Raw genomic sequence first — 6,299 nt, 5'->3', positions numbered from 1 at the left:
CCGCATGCAAGGGAAGATCCGCTTATTCTTTGAGATGACAAAGCTCCCCACTAGACGCAAATTGCCGAATCAACACCAGGCAGTATAGGAGTGCTTTCTTTGATCGGCGTTCCCCAGACCAGAACTGAAAGGACATACCAGCCCCCGATTATCGGGCATTCCTTCATGTCGGGAGGAGGTACCGGTTGGAGGAGAAGATAAGGACAGCTTTCTTCCATTCCACTCTTGCTCCAATCCCAATAGTCTGAGATTGAAGATGATGTCAACAGTTAGCCAAGAAGGTTTATGGCAAACTGGAAGGAGTTTTGAGAGATAAATGATCTACCTTAGGTAATGCTTTGCTTTCAGTGGGAACCGGTGGAGATTGAGGTGAAGGTCTTGTAGTCTCCGGATTGGTTGGAGTAGAGCTAGTAGATCGGACACCTTCGCCAACTTTAGAAGAATGCTCATCTGAAATGAGAGTCGTTGCAGCGGAGCGATTTGAGCATCATTGCTCGGTGTCACGGATTCCCCATGGTTGGCTTCCGGCTCTGCAATCAGAGGTCCTTCTATCCCATCCCGGTTAGGATTCATTTCCTCGGGTTGATGCTCTATTTCTTCTTGGTGCTCAGCCCTTGGAACTTGAACAAAAATTTGTTCAGTTGTTGGAATTGGATCTGCTTCCTCGATTGGTCCCATCTGGCTTTCCTCCAAACAAAGGTGGTTGGGGTGCTGCAAGATTCGGTCAAACTTCTGTCCCTGATGTATTAGGTGCCTGTGTTAAAGTAGAAAGGTTTAAGACAGCAGTCAGAAAAGGAAAATGGAAGAAAGTAGGTAGTACCTCTCTGTTCTCTGCTGAGGAAGGCTTTTTTCAAGGTTATTCAAATGGTGAAATAACGACTATTCCTCCGGCTGGACGATAAATGCTTGCTTCAAGATCGAACAACGAATCTCATAACCAGGTTCCGAAGGTAGAACAACTTCTTCTATTGAATGGGCATCGGGTTCTTGGGCTAAAGCCCTAACAGCCTATTGATCGGGAAAGGGGAAGTTCCAATGAAAGCTTTTCAAAGGTTATACATTAGCGATTGATTTGGAGGATAGAGAATGGAGTTGGAAGGCTGTTCAGTCTTGAATCTCCCCTCCCTCACTGATTGACTCCTCCGGGAAATGTCGAATAGTAGGGACAGCGGAAGGGTGAGATTCTTTCTTCAGCGGCGGATGGAGAGGCAATTCTAACGCAACTGTTAATGGCCGAGCCTCCTATTCTTCTTGCTGCCTTACTTGCGATACTTTAGACTTTCTACAGCAAGAAAAGTGCTTGCATATAGTGGAAGGGCTTTTGCACATGAAGAAGAAAAGGAAGAAGAAGTGAGTAAGATGTGGCATTATACTGTTTTCAAATAGAATCCCTAAAGAAAGCAATTCCTGTAAAGCTATCGTCATTACCATCGTTGCTATTTGAGCTGTTAGCGCAATTGAAGGAGAAGATGCTCTTACTTTTGTTTTCAGGGAGCTAGGGAGTCTTTGGTACTTCCAACCAATGAGAGTCATTTCACCTATCACCTATTTTAGGAATAATACCCCAACACCTCTATCGATTGACTATCTTGATGCGGAGGGGCCGCTTCTTCATGAACCAAAAGTTCTAGTTTTCCTAAACCAACAGATCCTCTTTCTCACAGCATTTTCGGAGCAGGCTCAGTGCTTTCTTTAGCCTTGGGATAAATCGATTCGGTAGTGAGAATCGATTGAGACTTAATCATACCTGAGCCTTCTCTGACCTTCTTTGTCTGGGCAGTTAGCTATAAAAAGCAAGAAATGAGAGCTAGAACTAATGCCACGCCACGGTCTATGTCTTTTGACAAAACTTTTTTAGAGGGAACTCTAGGATGATCATCTGGTAGGTCGTCAAGGGTCTCAATAGGAATTTTTAAATCCGGTCTGTCTGTCAATCAAGAAAGAAAGCTCTAGTTCAATTCAAATAGGTCAAGCGAAGGAGGACATAGAATAAGCTTACTATTGAAAGTGCCTTCCATTCAAGTAATGCGTCGGGCTTAAGAAAAGCAGGTTTCGGAGCTTAGATCCGGGTACACACCTGGAACAGGCCTAGGAAAGATAGACAACGGAATCATCAAACCTATTCGTCATAAAGATCTAGAAAGCAGGGAAAGGGGGCTTCTCCTCACAAGAATACACGGAATAGATAGACGCTAAACGATTCCAATCTTAAGGATCAGTTTCAAGCATAGACGCCTTCTCCACCCACAATTGGACTCAACAATCTCTTTTATCATAAGAAAGGGAACGGGGGACTTAGGGTTTCAGCGTGCAAAATCCAATCCCTTCTCCCGTAGAGTACCTGTATCCTGTCTTTCTGGCATATCTCTCTTCTTGTGCCTAGACATCTGATAATGGATGCCCATTCCCGGGATTGCTGCCATGATATGGAATAGAATAGCGGACTTTCTTTCTGAGGTGTGGTCTATCCGAATAGCTAGAAGCAGAGCGGTGGGTTTCCAAGAACCGGAGATGGTCTTATCTATATACGGAACAGCACGAACAATCCTTGACCTTTCGATTGAGGGTCTTAAGCAGTGGGCTTTCCATAAGGTAGGAGGTTATTGAAAAAGGGGAAGCCCAAAAACAAAAAGAGCTTATTAGCTTTCTATTAACAATCTCCTCTTTCCTCGTGCATACAAAAATCTCGCTTCTCTTACCCCCCTCCCATCACCCCGGCATCGGATTCTCACACTCGGAGCGGCTCCCTGTGCCAACCTCGGTGAATGTCGTAGTTTCGCTTTAAAAATAAAAAAGAACTTGAAGATTGGGAGCAACCTTCCTTCGTGGCTGTTGGACATCTTCCGATTCGTAAGACAAAACTTTAATATCATCTCTATAGTTCCGCTTCTTGCTCTAAAGAAAGGGTAGCGGAAAGGAATAAGTGGGATAAAGGGTCAACCAGATAGCACAATGATCCATTTCCATTCTTCCCTTCGCTGTCTTCCTTGTCTGATCGCAGTAGCTTTAGCAAGGACTATCGGATCTGACGGAAGAACCGCGAGTATGATAACAGGTCAGAATCTGGTCCTTGTAGGAAAACCTCTTTTATGTATGTTTGAACCGTTTTTGTTATGATGGTTTAGAAATACGGTGTCTTTCTTGTGTTTCTCTCCCTTCTATTTTGCATCTCCTTCTTTTTTTATTTACTGCGCATCTATCTACTTAATCGCTTGGGTATTCATTCTTTTTGGAGATCTTGTTTTCCCCTTTCTAATTGTGGGTGTATCGGGGACTTCCGGGGAATCAAGCTCATAAAAACCTTGCCCTCGGTGGGACATTGACTTAAATCGTCCTCCAGCGGCTGAGCCGGAGCCTGCCTCCTCCACATCGGACCACCCGAAGGAGGTAGTGGATCAAGCTCTCTCGGAAGCGGAGGATAGGATTCTGTATCGATTACGCCCATTCCCTCAAGCAAATGCGGACAAGCTGCTTATGGAGGAAGCGCGAGCGATCGCTCAACTAAAAGAAAGGGCAGATTGTCGATCGAATGGCGCAATTGGATTCCGCCGCGGACTTTTGGCGAGAAAAAAATGCAATTCATTATTGGGGAGTCAATCCTTACGAATAGGCAAACTGAGTATCCTTCCCATAAACTGTCTCAGATGCTTGAGGAATTGTGTCGCGCGGATGCCCACACATCCTCTATCTACTTTTAAAAAAAGATTTCTACTATATATATAAAAAACAACTATTTGAAATTGGAGTCCTTCAGCTTCCTATATTCCCACCAATGTGATCCCCATTACTGATGGACAAATCTGTCACTTTTTTCTTCTTCGTATTCCGACAGAAGAAGGTGTAGTCTCCCTCTCTTCTCATACAAGAAGAAAGGGAAGAGGCCTCTTAGGACCTAGCGCTGGGGGGGGGAGGGGAATGATGGAGGACCAGTCCCAGTCAAAGATTTTAGATTTAGACAAACTTATTTTTTTCGTAAAAGTCGAAATGAAATTAATTAGGGCAATTACATTATATTTGGTATTTTGCTTTTGTTTTTGATTAGGGAATGCTGAAAATTTCACTCGCTCAAGCTAAATGAGTTCTTTTGCGAAGGATTCAATTGCCTGCTTTATTGTACCGGTAAGCTCTGCCTATCCATGCAATAGCTTCCGAGCAAGTTATGTGGTTCTACACAAAATGGCTACTAAAGTGAAGCAGCTACTAGAAAGAAACACTCGCTATGTGTGATTCGATGTTAAGGCCCCTACAGCAAGTTCATTTTTCCTAACCAAAGAAGAGATATAGATTACGTTCATCTCATAAAGATGTTCCTTTTTTTTCACTCCTAAATGAAAGCGAAACTCAATTCTAAGAGAACTCCTAGCGCAAAAGACTAGTCGCTGCGATGCCTGAATGCCTTTGAGCTCTTGTTCGAGTGAGCGGGTAAGCAAGCAGGTACGCCCGAGTTATGTAAGAGAACTACTAATAAGTCTTCTCATCTCTAAGCCAGCTAATTTCTCACAAGCTACGCACCTTTGTGTACTTACAGCCAAGTACAGTTGCTGTTGTTGAGTTAAACAAACGGTAGTAAGATAATAGGCGGATGGAGGGCCTATTCTGGACCAATTAGAAACCAAAATCCCGATGCGCTGACATTGTTATGAATGAGTTTATGTCTTAAGAGAGCTAGTAGTTATGAGTTCGTAGCTAAAGTCAAACTGGAGCTAGGAACGTAGCTGTGAACGGAGCTACCGGGTCAACGAGTGAGCTTATTAAAGCGCGAATCCTAGAGGAGGATCAAGGGGGTCAGATCCCCGGGTGGGACAAATATGGTCTTTGTCTTTGCAAGGTAAAGCGGTAAACTATGGATTTAAACTAAGGTAACGTGCCCTAAGATAAGGCACAGTCAAAGCAGGGACTTAGAGACTAGCATCCGATTGTGGGCATCTTTCGATTGAGTAGGTCAGGAAAGAGACAACAGGCGATTATCCCTTTTTTTCTTCCAACAGCGGAAACGCCGCAATTCCGGAGTAGTCGTAGTTAGCCTAAGGACCGGAATAAGAGGTTTCGTGGGGCTACCTACTTTTTTTTTGCTAGGAACGACTTGCCTAGTTGGAACTCTTCTCCGCCGACTCCTGAGGCTAGAATGGCGTACTACAGATCCGTGCGTTCTTGCCCGCTTGGTACTTGGATCCCTAATCTAGAAGATCCCGAGCCTGTAATCTCCTTCTTCTACCAAGAGAATGCCTTTCTTTTGGTAGCTACCGATTACTTCACCAAATGGGTCGAAGCTGAGCCATCTAAGGTCTGTCTTCCCTACCAGATCAGGTTTTCCCAGACGCGAGTCGAGTCATTCATCTTCTTCATCAGGCTTCCTTCTCGCAGTCGAAGCGGTAGCGGTACTGGAACGAGTTCCCTATTCGATATGGTTTCATTCCACCAGTCCCCTAACATAGATAGCACTGGGTCAAAGGGCTTCACTTCGGAACCTTTTCTTGCTTTCCTTCCGTGGGCATGAAATGAACCCTGAGGTTACTCTGTCCCTGGCATCCCTTTCTGCCCCCCAACTTTATTCACTTCGCGGTAAACGGAGACTTTCCAATAGCCAGCAGGTCAAAGCCTTTTTTGGGGTGGGGTCCAAGGGTGCCGCCCCCTACTACCCAATTCCTGTCTTCGGAACTACGGGGATAGGTGACTTTCTGCGATGGCCCTCCACCTCGTTGGGAAAAGTGAAAGGAAATAACAAGCCCTAAACTAAAAACCAACTAGCAGCTTATCAACCACCGAAGACAGACTCATGTTGGCGATGCCATGGTCAAGTAAGAGAACGACCCATTCATCCAAAGTAGTCTTTTAGTATAGAACAGAGGCATTCTGAGCCGACTACATGCGCATCTAGTGCAGTGGCTTGGAAGCAAGCTACCTTGACCATCTTCCGAACTTATCCAGAATTGACTGATCAAACGCAGTAGGGGCGGACTGCTCTACATTCAGCCACGCCACAGTGACCCCCGAAGCGATCTTCTGATAGTTGCGGGACGAAATCCGGCAGCCAATTGCTGGCTCTGAATAACCAGCCCGGTAATAAGTTCAATTCTTCCATAACATAACGGGGCGGGGTTGCGCGCGAGCCGAGTGACGGAGGTGCACAAGAGTACTTCGCGCCACAACCATCTCTTTTTTATAAGTTCTACGGACCGATGCCTGCTGCTTCATCCGGGAGAAAAGAATCATAGATATGCCGGTCATTAGAAGGAAGAACCGCCATAAAAAGATTCCTCGTGTATCATCTGTAGCAAAACTATGAACGGAAGCTAGCA

Source organism: Vigna unguiculata, unplaced genomic scaffold (genome assembly GCF_037176805.1).
Source record: "Vigna unguiculata cultivar grain cowpea cultivar isolate G323 ecotype 2 unplaced genomic scaffold, ASM3717680v1 ptg000166l, whole genome shotgun sequence".
Lineage (NCBI taxonomy): Eukaryota > Viridiplantae > Streptophyta > Magnoliopsida > Fabales > Fabaceae > Vigna > Vigna unguiculata.
Note: the sequence above shows the minus strand (reverse complement) of the source record.